This window comes from Phascolarctos cinereus, unplaced genomic scaffold (assembly GCF_003287225.1).
Source record: "Phascolarctos cinereus isolate Bilbo 61053 unplaced genomic scaffold, phaCin_HiC Scaffold_9;HRSCAF=440, whole genome shotgun sequence".
NCBI lineage: Eukaryota > Metazoa > Chordata > Mammalia > Diprotodontia > Phascolarctidae > Phascolarctos > Phascolarctos cinereus.
The window spans coordinates 77,311,308-77,326,387 of record NW_027556402.1 but is presented as its reverse complement, the minus strand read 5'-3'; the positions used below and the strand labels follow the sequence as shown (position 1 = coordinate 77,326,387).

At 38.1% G+C, this 15,080-nt stretch overlaps 1 long non-coding RNA gene across 1 annotated transcript in view; it reads left to right on the top strand.

The window, feature by feature from the left end:
- Positions 1-7,928, top strand: part of LOC144455239 (uncharacterized) — a 43,894-nt gene extending 35,966 nt beyond the window's left edge. Inside the window, exons 2-3 of the long non-coding RNA XR_013483957.1 lie at positions 2,926-3,032; positions 7,779-7,928. This is a non-coding gene — a long non-coding RNA (uncharacterized LOC144455239). The remainder of the gene's footprint in view (positions 1-2,925; positions 3,033-7,778) is intronic.
- Positions 7,929-15,080: the final 7,152 nt, after the last annotated feature.

The following is a 15,080-nucleotide window of genomic DNA, read 5'->3' as shown; positions in this document are numbered from 1 at the left end:
AGTCAATAAGTAATACTTAATAACAAAAAGACAAATGCATAATAATAAATAGCATTTCCTGAGTGGTTGCAATCCCCCTGGTCTTCTTGACCTGAAGGTGCCCTAGGCATAGGATTAGTAGGATAGTAGTAGCCAAATTAGTGATTGTCTATAAAGATAATCTCTATTCTACTCTACAAAAAAATTCAGAAAACATGAATTACTCAAAATAGCCCATAAAAATCAGTACAGTTCTCCCTCTTCGAATGAATCCCAACTTTCTCCAGTGTCCTAAAATATTCCCTAACACCTTCCTTTAATTTAGACTACCATTGTAGAAAAAAAAATTTAACTTGACACTGCTAAAGAAACCTCAGACATTCCCATGAGCCTGTCTTTTACCCCAAATAGTGATATAAGCATCCTTTCATGTGGTAAATAAAATGAAATTATTTCTGTAGAGTGCTTTGTAAATATTAAAATGCTGCATAAGTGCTATCTATTATCATTGCTACACTGAGCTTTGGGCTTCCCTGAACAAAGAAACACCCTTGGAGAAGGCAGTCATACACCACCACCTCCCTCACACTCCCAGGAATCTGTGCAATCATATAGCCTTCAGGTACTTCCTTAAGGGTTTGGACTCCCTGGATTCTCAAGACTTTTACATCTGCCCTGTGTTGGCACCACCACTCCGACCTCTTTTTTTTTCCCTTCCCTTCCCCATCCCTAAGCTCTTTAGCTCCCTTTTATGTGTTATTTTTTTCCATTGGAATCTGAGCATCCTGACAGTAGGGACTGCCTATCCTTTCATTTGTCTTTGTAGTCCCAGTCACTTCCTCCCCATCCTTTCACTCTCTGCAGTTTGGGGAAGAGTGTTCCTTACGGTCATAACTAAGTTGAAACAGAAACAGATCAATATAACCTCTTCAACAATTTGTTTTAAAAAAAAACTTAATCTAGAAACCTTAATCTACACTTATCTGTAAAAGTATTCACTTTGATAATTTAGATATATGCTCAGTTGTGCATTGCAACTTTTCATTGCAACTGCTTGCAACTTTTATACATGTAAAGACAGAAATTACTAGATCAAAATAATGTTCCTAAGTATATCAATGGTATTCCAAAAACCTAGAATCAGTAAAGCAAAACACCAAAGCTTAAATTTTTGCCAGTGTATTCAATCTAGACACAAAACTTAGCTTATCGGTTATAGGAGAAAGAAACAGAAAGGAAATAGAATACTTAATTTCAGTTAAAAGAATGAAAAGGTTACTAGTGACAGTTGGGACAAGGAAGAAAAAATGTCTCTGGGTAATCCAACAATAAGCCACACCTGAGGAGCTGTCCAACAGGAGAACCCACAAAAGACTCCAGCCAATTGGATCAGGGGGAATGGAAATGAAGTCTTGAAGTCAGAAATAATTAAGTGTGCAAGAGCATGAAGAAACTGAGGCAAGAACAGACAGAGTAACCAGAAGCGAATTTGAACAAAGTGGCTGCCGAATGTCTAAGTGGGAAGGATGCAATGAAGCATGTATTTGCTTAGAGCTTTCCCCTGAGACAGATGAAGAGAAAAATGCCTCCAGCAACACATGCCTGAGGGGACAAAGGAGAGCAGTTACAGGAAGTCCCTGAAATATGTGGGTCAGATAAACTCATCCTCACCAATTTGATTTAAAGTTTTAAAATGAGTCATCAGCAACGCTGAAAAGAATCTATTCCCACAACTTGGGATTTTGGCAAAAAAGCAAGTACATTATTCTTAGTAATATAGCAATGCCTAAGAAAAATGAAATATGATTGGATCAACCAATTCAGAAAAACATCAACTGTCAGATCCAAATGCTGTTGAGTTATAGTTAGCATCTTACGTTCCCATCAAACAATGTCACACACTCCATGGGGATACAGTCATGGTTTCAATGAGGATTTTTGGCATGGAAGAAGCTATTTGATAATCATTTATTAGCTACCATTATTTTACTTGTCCGGGATTTGCATGTTATTCTTTAAAAGTCAAAGAGGAGGAAATAGAATACAGAAGCAAAAAAAAATCTTCAAAAAATCTGCTTAGAAAATATTGTCAACCACATAGAACACAAATCTCTTGTCTCAGCCAAAGTTATACAGCAAATTAGTATGCCTGACAACAATCATCAGCCTTAACTTTAAGAAAAATAGGCAGGTCCCAAGGGACACAAAGAGTCTTTCTAGATCAAAAGTAACCCACCCTGAACTAGGCTTGCCTGAGTGCAGGAAATTCCCTCACACAACTTTTTGGATTATGGCTCCTGTTAAATTGTAAGTATATGTGTTCCTCCAGGAGATGATAAACTCCTCAAGGGCAAGGACTGTTTCAGATTTTCTTTTGTCCATTTTTCTTCACTCACAGTGCCACCACCCTAGTTCAGGTCCCTATAACCTTCCACTTGGACTACTGCAATAACCTCCCATCAATGAGATCAGTGGATACATTGAAGTATGTGTAGTTCATGAATAGCTTCAATGATTAAGTTGGATGTTCACTCAATTCAGTTGAACATGACTCAATTACCTGATAAGTTCCAAGCCCCACCAGTTTGCTTGAAACCTTCCTCTAAGTTTTTTAACATCCTTCGGTAGTGGGACATTAATCTTCTTCCTTTTCCTCTAACCCTCTTCCATGCAAGTTAGGTTAGTTTTTCTTTTTCTTCTTTTTTTCTTTTAATAATATTTACTTTATTTTTTTTCTCATCATATTTTGAGGTCTCGACTGTCTTTCTCCCTTGCTCACAACCCCATACTAGAGAAGGTCAACATTGGGCACAGATATTATGTAAAACCATACAATACATACTTCTTTCTCTGGAGGTGGATAGCATCTTCCTTCATAAGTGCTTTGTAGTTGATGTGAAAATTCATATTAGTCAGAATTCCTTAGTTATGGTTTTTCTTTAAAAGGTATGGAAACCATCCTTCAGACTTGATTAGCTCATCAGACTAATGGCTCAAGCTACTGACATCACTTCCTGGTGTCTGGAATACAGAACAACCATGAAGAACTTCAGGTGGGCTCTGATATTTAGCTAACAGTCTATGATGGGCAACTCAGGCAGTGAAGCTTTGCTTAGCCAACTCAACTAGGGGAATCCTCCATATCCTTGATGAATACCCTTTTTTGTGGCTAAATAAATGACCTTTTGTTAAATGTTGGTTGACCTATGAGTGCCTCATTTCACTCCAAGATCAATCATAAACTACCAGTCAGTCAAATAGCACTTGCTAAGCACCACTATGTACAAAGCACTGTGATAAGCCCTTGAGGATACTAAGGCAAAAACAAAACATGGAAACATTTCCTGCTCTCAAGGAGCTCACACTGTAATGGGGGAGAGAATTCACAAACAGCAGTGTACAAAAAGAAAAAAAGACAAATAAAGGATAAAATGAGAGTAGTCTCAGAGGAAAAACACTAAGATTAAGGAGGACTGGGAAGGGCTTCTTGCGGAAGATGGAACTGTACCTGGGCATTAAAAGAAGTCAAGGAATCCAGAAGGAAGAGATGAAGAGGGAAAGTATTGTAGACCAGGGCAGCTCTGATGTGAGAGATGAAGTGTTGTGTCTAATTGCAAGGAGGCAAGTGTTACTAGATTGAAGAGTCTGTGGAAAAGAGTAAGGTGTGAAGGCTAAGTTATGGAAGACATTGAAAACTAAACAAAGGATGTTATATTTGATGCTGGAAGTGATAAGGAGTCACTGAAGTTTATTGAACTGGTGAGGAGTGCTGGTGTAACATGGTCAGACCTATGCTTTAGGAAGATCACTTTGGCAGCTGAGTGAAGGATGGATTGGAGTGGGGGAAGATTTGAAACACAAAGATCAATTAATAGGCTCTTGTAATAGTCCAGACATGAGGCAATAAGGGCCTATATTTATGTCTTCCTAATGTTTTTTTTTCATCTCCAAGTCAAATATACCTAGCTCCTTAAAGTCATCTTTGTATGGAATTGATTTTTTATTCCATCTTCATCCTGATCCTATAAATGAGCTCCTCTAATTGTAAACAAGATGACTAGGTTCACACTTTATTTCAATAATTGGGTTCTGCTGTTATTCATCAAAAGAAAACTTAAATGATAACCAACCATATGAACTTTCAGGTATTTTTAAAAAATCAAAGCAGATTGGTGTCATAAAAATAAAGTTCACTAATAGTTGCAATTAAGCTGTCAAATTTTGAATTTAAAGGAATCTGATCTTGCATAGCAACCAACTGTATATATTGTGGATTATTTTAAAACACGTACCTGTTCACCCCCTACCCTGCTCCTTCCTTGACAAGATTATAAGGGCTCAGGGAGTTCTTAGGAAGAAGAAATTGAAAGCAGCAAACTGAAACCACTGGGTAGCAACTTAATCTCTAACAGAAAAATGGCCAAAAATATAAGAAACTAGGTTGTGTCTCTAATGTTGCATATATATATGTGTGTGTGTGTGTGTGTGTGTGTGTGTGTGTGTGTATACTCACACATAGATGTGCATATATGTGTATTATCACCATCACCATTATTATTATAAAAGGGAATGTTGCTCTGTTCTGTAATTTTTTTTTTTGGCTAGGCAATGGGGTTAAGTGACTTGCCCAGGGTCACACAGCTAGTAAGTGTTATGTGCCTGAGGCCAGTTTGAACCAAGGTCCTCCTGAATGCAGGGCGGGTACTCTATCTACTGCACCACCTAGCTGACCCTGTAATTTTTCTTTAATGAATATATTCTTCATAGGGCACAAATGTAGAAGGTGTGACCAAGAGCCTGGTCAAGGTTAACAAGCTTAAAGAACTTTCTGGCACTAAGGACCCCACTGACAAGCCTTTTGAAGTTTCATTCTGGCATTGATAACATCTCCTTGGTGGGGTGTGACCCCACACTAATGATAACTAATTAAGTCTTTGACTGATAGAGTCACTGCTCTGAGCCACATCCTTGGAGTTGGCATTTAAAGAGGAACTCAAGCACAGGAGAGGAAGGGGGAGACACAGTCTGTGACTGTACAGAGAAGCTAAAACGGCCCTATGGTCCCAGCAAGAGACCATATGGCTCCAGCAGAGGAGGAGCCATGGAGAAGTGGGTAGAAGCAGCAGTAGTACTATTGAGGAGTTACTGAACAAGCAGAATTCTAAGAAAAAGATCCCTGGGGGAAAAAAGGGGGAGAAATCCTGGAAAATTCCTTTATGAAGCCATAGGGGAACAAAGAAAGAGTCCCTACATGACACCAAGTTCTTGCAAGAAGCCATGGACTCCTAGGAACAAGCAAGAACTTGGAGTACATGGTTTTCTGGAGATGCCATGTGAGGTCAAAAGAGCACCCTTCTAATGAGCAACCAGAGTCTACATGCCTCTGTCTCCTTGTTTCCTCCCTGTGTCATTAATTCACATTCTCTCTCATGTCTTTCTCTCACCATCTCTTCTCTACATCTTTTCATTCTTTCATTCTATCTGTGAAAGATGATCTCTCAGAAGTGAAGCCTTCTCAAAGAGTCAATAGTTCTTGTATTGTTTTCAAAACCTTCCCCGCTCAGACCCTGTTTTTGAACAAGTGGCAGAAAGAATAGCCCTACCCCCAACCTGAACTTCTTGCCCTTGCAAACTTCCCACCTTTTCTGTCACTGGGCAAACTTGTTTAACTACCTTTGTTCTAGATTTCCATGAATAGATATTGTGCCCCTTGAAAGCCCAGCCAATGGGATAAGAGGAAGGGGATTAGGGAGGAGGACCTCGAGTTAGGGTATAAATAAAGCTTGCTTTCTGTAACTAATTCATGCTCTTTTGGCCTTCTCACAAGGTGAGGAGGGGCTGTGGTACCCTTTCTCATGAGAAAGCAATAAACTCCTTTCTGCTTTCAAGGTATCTAAGTCTTTGTTTTTATTTTGAATAAGTGGCCTTTGTCCCATACACTTCCATACTCCAGAGCTGCATTTATTCCTCTTTTCATAGGCCATCTCCAGGAAGTGGCGCAGGTAAGTGACTAGCCATGACTTATTCATACTCAATATGTTATCCATAAGCCAAAGAAAACTACCAGGTATTCATTGCCAAAGAGTTTATCAATGCCAGATCAAAATCTCAACTGTACTTTCAACTGTAAAGCTCATACTACCGCTATTTTTAATGTCGGAACAGAGGTCTGCTAATTTAACCCCCATGATGTCAGGCTCTTCCTGCTCAACCCTTTACACAATTATATAAAATAATACATTATTTTGTAATGATAATTTGACCTTTCATAAATTTGACTTTTTTTTTTCCTTCCTGAGAGACAGCTGGAACATAAAGAACCAGCCTCAGAGTTAAGAAGACAGAGGCTGGATTCTTACCCTGCTTGACCCTGGAGAAGTCATTTAACCTTTCAGTGCCCTCAGGCAACTCTGCAGTAGTAGTCATTGCTGGTGGTGTTGTTTATCCTTAGACCTCTAAAGGGTGAGGTCTTGATTGGCAAATGAATTGGATTTAAGAGAGGCAGGGCTATGCAGATGTCAGCCTCACTCTCTCCTCCACAGTCATCAGAGTCCAGTGGCCAGACTTAGGGCAGTACTACTGGTCATGGCCCAAGATGGAGGGGGAGACCTTGGCCTTCTTAAGCTAAGGTCTTTCCTAGGTCTCAGTTTGTCTGAGGCTACACTCATTCAGTGATTAAAGGTTGGATAAGAATGGAGGCAAAAGATGGTCTAGCATACCTTCTGAAATGAATCAGTCTAGGAGGGTAAAACCCTCAGTTTCTGGCCAGAACAGACACAATTTCTATTTACATTCATTCTGAGCCATCAAAACTCAAACAATGAACAGGTAAGTCTTAGGCTGGGACCTATTATTGCCTGTTCTCTTAGGCTAAGGAGAAGGTGCTTCTCAGTACTAAAGAGGTCTCCTGACACCCTCTGAAATTCTTTTCTCACTAGGTCTAAATTTCCTGTATTCTCTTTCTACTGCTTCTAAATACTTCTTCCTAATTATGTCAACAAGAGGCAGTCTGGGATAAAGAATTGAGTATTGGTCTGAGAGTCAAAAAGACAGAATAACCTCTGATACACACTAGCTATATAACCATGGGCAAATGTATTACCCTTTCTGTGCCATAATGAATTCTAAATCACAGACAAGCTGTCATTCTGCACTAGTGGATTGAGTTTCCATACCAGGAGTTCCTTAAGCTGATGAAAATCATAGATCTAGAGCAGATCTTTTGCTCTGCAAACACTATGAACAACAGAATTACAAGAAAAATTTTTTAAAAAAAGCACAGCAACCAAGTTATAGGCAACAAAATAAATTATTCTGGAGGGAGGAGGAGAAAAAAAAGTAAAAGGTATCTATGGGGTGATAATTATTTAATATCAATTGAGCCCCAATGAGGGCCAAAAACTTGAATTAATCTTTTCTTCTCAGTGTACGAGAATGCCCCTTCCTGTGTCAACAGCTAAAGCTGATCAAGATCGTTCTTATGCTTATGACCACTAAGGCACCTTTAACCCAGACTCTACCTGGATGATGGTAAAGGAAACACAGATATCTTGGATCTGACATTTGCGTATCTTATTTAAATTTCCTTTCTCATGCTCTGGTTAAACATAATGGAGACCATAAAACTGAGTAACACAGACATCCTGAGTCAGGGTTTAAATGTCCTCCAAAAATTGCTTGATTCAGTCAGAGTTAAAGCTCTGCCTACGTGTAACATGTTACATGCTACCACCTTAAGGGAGTAAAACCATATGAATTTACTTATCACCTATCTTGTTGTCTCTTTAACCAACTTTCAGGTCGACAGGAGTTAACAACAACAACAGCAACAAAATAGGAATTGAAGGATCATTAAGAAATTTCTTTCTTAAAGTACACAGGAGATAAGGGTGGAAAAAAATCAGAAGCGATCATGGAGGCACTATGGATTAAACCTCCCAACACTCCACTTGCAGGCAAGTTGATATTTGTTGTGAGACTACATTGCAGCATGGGAGAGTGAATAAAAAGAGGAGGAGGGAGGAAGAAGACAAAGGGGAATGTATGATATATCCTAATCAAGAAAATAATAATCACCCCCCCAAAAAAATGCTATCACTATTTTCCACTGTCTAATATATTTTACTTTATCCCTGATATGTTTATCCTATTTCAAACACCTGTAGGGGTTTTGTGAGTTTTCCCTCTTTGAGAAATAGGTGAAAGAATGAGGAATTTTTAACCTGAAAAGGAAGATAATTAAAAGGCACAAGATAGCTGCCTTCAAACATGAGAGGAGATGTCTGCCTTCAGAGGGTTTAGACATTTGTCCTGTTTGACCACACGGGCCAGCAGCAAGCCCAATGAGTAGAAGCTGCAAAAAGACCAATTTAGGCTCAATGTCAGGAAAAGCTTCCTAACATTTAGAGCAATCTAAAAGTTGAAAAGGCTATCTCAGGAAGTAATGATTTCTCCTTCAATGTTGGGGTGGGAGGTGAAAGCAAGAGACTTTGGGGAGAATATGAATGGCCATTTGTTAATGATGTTAGATAGGGGGTTCTTTTTCAGATATGGCTGGGCTAGATGGTTTGAAGCTAGTTTCCTTACAACCCTGAGATTCTGGAAGCATCTGACTATAAGAATGTTTCCCCCCCAAAGATAAGCCTATACATCACCTCCATTTTTAGCAGAACACTAAAAATTATGTCCTTGTAACACATTTTTCTAACAATAACTGATCTGAATTAAATGGTTGCCTTCCCTGATATGTGCTGTATCACTCACCTTCATGAATTGTGTTATTACTACCTAAAAGTATTTCTGTTGTTTATTTGACATCATTCCATTGCCTTCAGATTGCCGAGGACCCATTGTCCTTCATTTAATAGATATAGTTTGTTTGAATGGAGGAAACCATTTATTTTACTTTCTCTCCCCAGTGGAAATGAAGTTTAGTTTAAAATTTAAAAACAAATGACAAAGAAGATGTATTTAAATAAATTACTAGCTTTCCATTCCAATTTAATGTCTTTTTTTCTCAACAACAGATTTTTAAAAAATCTACTTCATCAACTTCACCACCATACATATAATAACGCAACATCTATGCACACTAAAATAATTGAATTAATTGCTGACCGATAGGATGTTAAATTTCTTAGCCTACCATGTATTTGAGTATTTCAATATGTATTTACCATTATTGTTGCACATTTGCCACCATTATTACAAATATAATTGCTCTGGTCTTGAAGTAATACACTGTTATCATATTAGTGGGGTTCCATTCTAAACACAATCTTTGGGAAATGTTTAATTCGCTGTGCAGGTTCTCTAAATGCCCTTTGTAGCTCCATAATTTTATCATTATTTTTAGTCCAATAGGGGATAAGATAGAACTCTAAATAAATTTCATCATGATATTATCTAACAGGGCATTATGTTTCCTATGCAACGTCTAATGTACTTATTATGTACCCTCATACTCAGTGACATAGTTATGTGATAAAAACAAAGCACTAATAATTTTTTTCACTTAAGTTGAAGTCTTATAGCTCGATTTGGAGTCAGAAGACCTTAGTTAAAATTCTGGTTCTCTCACTTACTACATGTTTAACTTTAGGCAAGTTTCTTATGCTCTCTAGGCCTGAGTTTCCTTCTCTAAAATGAGGGAGTAGGACTTGATGATCTATAATTTTTACCTAACTTTAAGGTTACACGTATTTGATTCTGTAAGATACATGGATAGAAAGACTCATGAATGCACTTGTTCATATAAATATGCATAGAAAAAGAGTTGATAGGCAGATATATCAAATGGAGACAACAGTTAAAAAAATCTTTGCTGGAGAATATTGAAGATGCACAGAATCAGAAAATCCCAGCATCTGAGATGGAAGGAACCCTCATTCTGAATCTGAAAAGGAATCTTTTCTATAATTGTCAAGTGATTGATTGCATGTCTTAAACTTACAATTTTCTATAACAGGAAACTCACTATATCCTAAGACAACCCTTTCTCCTTTGGGACAGCTCTAACTATTAGGATATTTTTATCACCCTTCATTGCACCTACTTCTGACTTTTGTGCACCATAAAGAGCAAATTTAATCCCTCTTCCATATGACAATCCTTCAAATACCTGATAACATCTGTCAGGATCCCATACCCCTGAGAGTTCTCTTATTTAGAGGAAATAGCCCCAATTTCTACTACTAGTCCTTTTAAGGCCTGTTGTCCAGTCTTTACACTGTCCTGATCACTGTCCTCTGCACTTCAATTTGTCACTTTCCTTAATAAAATATGGTACCTCAAAATTAGAATCTAAAAGGCTGTCCTCCTTTGAGGAATAGAGAAGCAAACTATGTCATGTGACTGTAATGGAATATTAAGTGCCATAAGAAATTATGAAATGAACAGTTTCAGAGGCAATGGGGAAGACTTTTATGAAATGATGTAAAATGAAATGAGCAGAAAGCTAGGGGAACAATTTATATGACAACAACTTTATATAAAAAAAATAGCTCTCAAAGATTTTAGACATCAAGGGTAAACTGTGACTCCAGAAGATGGACAATAGAACTTGACATTTACTTCCTACCAGAGAGATTAAGAACTTGAAATGCAGAGAGAGAGAGAGAGAGAGAGAGAGAGAGAGAGAGAGAGATTTTCAGGCATGCTCAGTGTGGAAATTTGTTTTGCTACACTATTCATGTTTATGATGATGGTTTAATTTTTTTTGGGGGGGCTCAGTGTGTGGGGGAGGTAATAGGAGGAAAGTCCATTAATGCATGTAAAATAAATGAATGCATTTGTTCAAAAAAAAAACACCCAAAATGTGGCACCTACAAGTGAGCACTAGGGGCAGCTAGGTGGCACAGTGGATTCAGGAGGACCTGAGTTCAAATCTGGTCTCAGACACATAACACTTACTAGCTGTGTGACCCTGGGCAAGTCAGTTAACCCCCCCTGCCCAAAAAGAAAAAGAAGAAGAAGAAGAAGAAGAAGTGAGCACTGTACTTCAAAAGTGATCTGACCAGGGCAAAATATAGATCACCACCATTGTTTAGACTTTATTCAACCACGTATCACTCTGCCTTTTTGGCTGTCAGGTCACACTGTTTGCTTATATTGAGTTTGCAGACCACTGAAAACCACAAACTTTTATTGTTTTTAAAAAAAGAAAAATTATTGATATATTTTATTTTGACATTACAGATATGTATCAATAAGCACCAGAACTAATTCCTTGATATACTCCTGAGAAAGTAGTTTCAGCAGAGACTATTAACAGAAAAGAAGGTTTTGTCCTTTAACTTTGACAGTATGGTACTAGCATTGGCCGTTGTATCTGACTTGTTTTGTTATCTCTTCATGCTGGGTGTTCATCTGCATTATTTTTGCCACTATGTACGCTGTCTACCCATGTTTCTCTTAATTTTTCACAATATGTCATCAGTTTGGGAAGTACTCTTGAATGGGAATCCCTCTAGCATTATAGAGGAGCGAGGTGTCACAACAGACTTTGCCTGTAGTCTCACAAGGGCAATTTTGAAGGCTCAAGATTATAGTAATTCTGACTTTGGAAGTGTAGTTACAAAACACGAATGACTCATGATCATGTCTCTAATCAAAGAAAACTCTCCAACAATGGGAATGATCACTCCATGTTGTATGGCTCCCAGAGTGCCTCAAGCCATTAAACAACAACAACAACAAAAAAAGTCACAAGTAATCAGAACACAGAAACCTTCAGATGTTTGTTAAGGGAAAAAAAAAACAATGATTAGATCAGTCAGATTCAGTCTTTAACAGAGTAAAAGACCATGCACAGAAATGGATTCCAGATATATGTATCAAAAGTAAGATAGGACAAGGAAAGAAAGACTGCCAGTTCCTACATATTCCCTACAATGTATCTCTCATAGTAGTCAGCATCACAGATGCTTTCTCTTCCTTATTGGAAAACCTTGAGTAAATCATGAAACAATTCACTTTCATATTCTTACTCAATTATGTCCCCACCATGCTTCCACCTGTAAGCAGCAGTAACAGATAACATCTTGCTCTCCACCAATTCAAGAATCCCTGGAAAATGAGCATCTCTAACATACATCACAGATGGAATTTCTGTATTAAAAAAGGAAGTCTTGGAAGCTATCTTTGGAGCTGTTTTGCCATGATTCTAATCTGAACTCAGATTTGGAGGACAGAAATATCCTACTCCCATCTCCATCCCTGCTGAGATGTCACATGACCACTGAGGATATCATTTTGTTGGGCATATAAGGCTTGTGTGTGAGCCCTTCTTGGTTTGAGATACTGAGTTGCCCAAAAATTATTTATTTAGATGTAATCTTTGATGCCAAGTAGAGATATACACACAGATTTCTAAGCCGCCGAGACTAATTTCTAATTTGGTTAGGGGAACAATTGCTGTCCTGTGGAACAAAAGTGTCAAACATAAGGCCTGCAGGCCACATGTGACCTGAAAAATTCCCAAGTGTGTCCCAAAATCAGATTAAATGAAATTGGGAAATATTTAACAAAGTAAATAAAATCACAATAAAACATAGATGGCATTACCATGTAAAAGTAAGTCAGTATTCAGCTTGCAGGGATTTCCATCTAGGGATTAGTAGCACGTATTTCTGTTTACTTTTGCTCCACTGTTATGGCAGTAATGTAAAATAGTCAAACTATTCTACATTAATGGCCCTGTATCACCTCATTTAAAGAAAAAAGCCCCTTTCCTGTTGTGCTGGTGAGAAACAGAACTATTAATTAGACCTCAGGGCCTGTTCTTTCATAATTTGTTGGCTACCTTTGATGCTCCTGGGTGGGAAAAATATGTTCATTCATCGCCTTCTCTCCAACATTTGTTGCACAGGTATCTTAAATGAAGTTAGCAGCAATTCCTTCAATGGACTGGGCTGAAGATTTCCTTGTTTAATTCTTGGTAAAATTCAAACTCCTCTGCTTTAGCATTCAGAACTCTTTGGAACATAAAGACAAGCTACCTCTTCAACTATCTCCCATGCCATCCTAGACAGCCCTTTGGGCTTAAGGGCCCCTGGGGCCACAAGCAATATTCTAGTTCATATTATTTATCTGTGCAGTCTGCTGACAAAACCACAAAGCCCTTCAGAGGCCTATATGTTGTTATTTCTGAGATTCTACATTTACAAGGTATGTCTGGCCTACCAGACAGTCCATTTCCAATCCATGCCTTTGCCCAGGCTGTCCGCCATATTCAGAATGTGCTTCCTTCTCACCTTCACCTGTTGGAATCCTTATCTTCCTTCAAGCCATATGTGGTCCAGGTGGCACTTTTTACACAAAGTCATTCTTCATATTCTAGTTGTTAGTGCTTTCTGCCTTATGAAATTATTTTATATTATTTTGCATCTACTTTGTTTTTATTTATTTTTGTAATTTTATGCTCACCAAATAGAAGTTTCTTGAATGTAGGGACTATCTTGTTTTGTCATTGTATTGCTAGAACCTACCACAAAGTAAATGATAATAAATATTTGTTAAATTGAACTGAACTTTTTATCTCCTCTCTAGCTTAGTACTCTGCCTACATTCTAGGCTTAATTGGATTGAGCTGAAAATAGTTACAGATGCAAAACCTTATAAATTCACTGTACATTAGCAGGTTTGAATAAAATTAAGATGGAGTTGTTATAATTCATCTTAACTCTATAACATACATTAAACTGATACCACTTGGAGGGAGTTAAATGCCTCATTTTAGTTGAATTTTGCATTGGCAATCTGGGAGAATCAGAGAGAGAAAAGGCCAATTCTAAGTGAATATTAAAGACATAATAAAGCTATAGATTGAGAACAAGATACCAGATGATACTTTTTTGATAAGCAGAAGTAAGCAGAATCTTGCTATCCTGATGTGGGCATATGGTGGAGAATCAGACATTACAGCTGGAGGTTCACTGAAGCAGGTCTATTTTCTTTTTTCTTTTTTCTTTTGCATGGAATAATTTCTAGCATCTTAGAGTTTCATTTGTGATTTGATCAGCATAAATAAGTACAGCTCTCCTTTCTAAAAGTTCATAATTGATGCTGAATAAACAAGTGATTGAAGGATTTTTATTTTTTATCAGGTAGAAGATCAGAAAATAACACTATACAGTTGATAGATTTAAGGTATATGAGAGTCATAGACAATGCTGACCAACTCTTCTCCATCTCTTTTGAGGATAGAATAAGAGACCATGCACTTCTGAAGAGGCCATGCTGTCTGAAAAGTGTTTCTGACAATAGTAACACTAGAATATATTAAGAAGCAAAACACTGATATTTTACTAACCAATGTATCAGCAAGCATTTAAGTGCTTTCTATATAGTTAGCAGAGGCCAAGCACTCAAGGAGCTCACATTCTAATTGGGAGAGACAGCACACAAACAACTATGCCTGTACAAATATAGACAGACAGACAGACAGACAGATAGATAGATAGATAGATCTATATAGAGAGATCTCTCTCTTTCTGTCTGTATCTTTCTGTGTCTCTGTGTCTGTCTCTCTCTGTCTGTCTCTCTCGTAAATAGGAAGTAGCACCAGCACTGGGCCAGGGGAGTGGGGAGAGCAGCAAAGAGGAGGTAAATAGAGAAGGCTTCTTGTAGAAAGTGATATTTAATCTGACACTTGAAGGAAGTCATGGAAGCCAGGGGGTGGAGGTGAGGAAGGAAGCATTCCAGGCATGGGGAAGGGGGAGCTCCAAGGACCAGCCAATGAAAAGAAAAGGAGTCAGAAGATGGACTCTCGCCTATGAGGAAAAGCCCAAGAAGGCTGGTGTTAAGGAATCATAGAGAAGACAGAGGGAAGTAAAAGTGTAGGAATCCTGGAAAGGTAGGAAGGAGTCAGGTGGTGAAGGACTTTAAAAGCCAAATAGAAGATTTTATATCCTGGATGTAATAGGGAACCACATGAGTTTTCAAGTAAACTATCTCTTCAGGCTAGAATGATGGAGATGTAATTCATTTGACAGGAGGGAATAAATTGTTCTATGCATAGGATTTACCATGGCATAGCGTAGTTGAAGAACATTGGATTTGCAGCCAAGAGACCTGAATTTGAATCCCAACCTCCAACATTT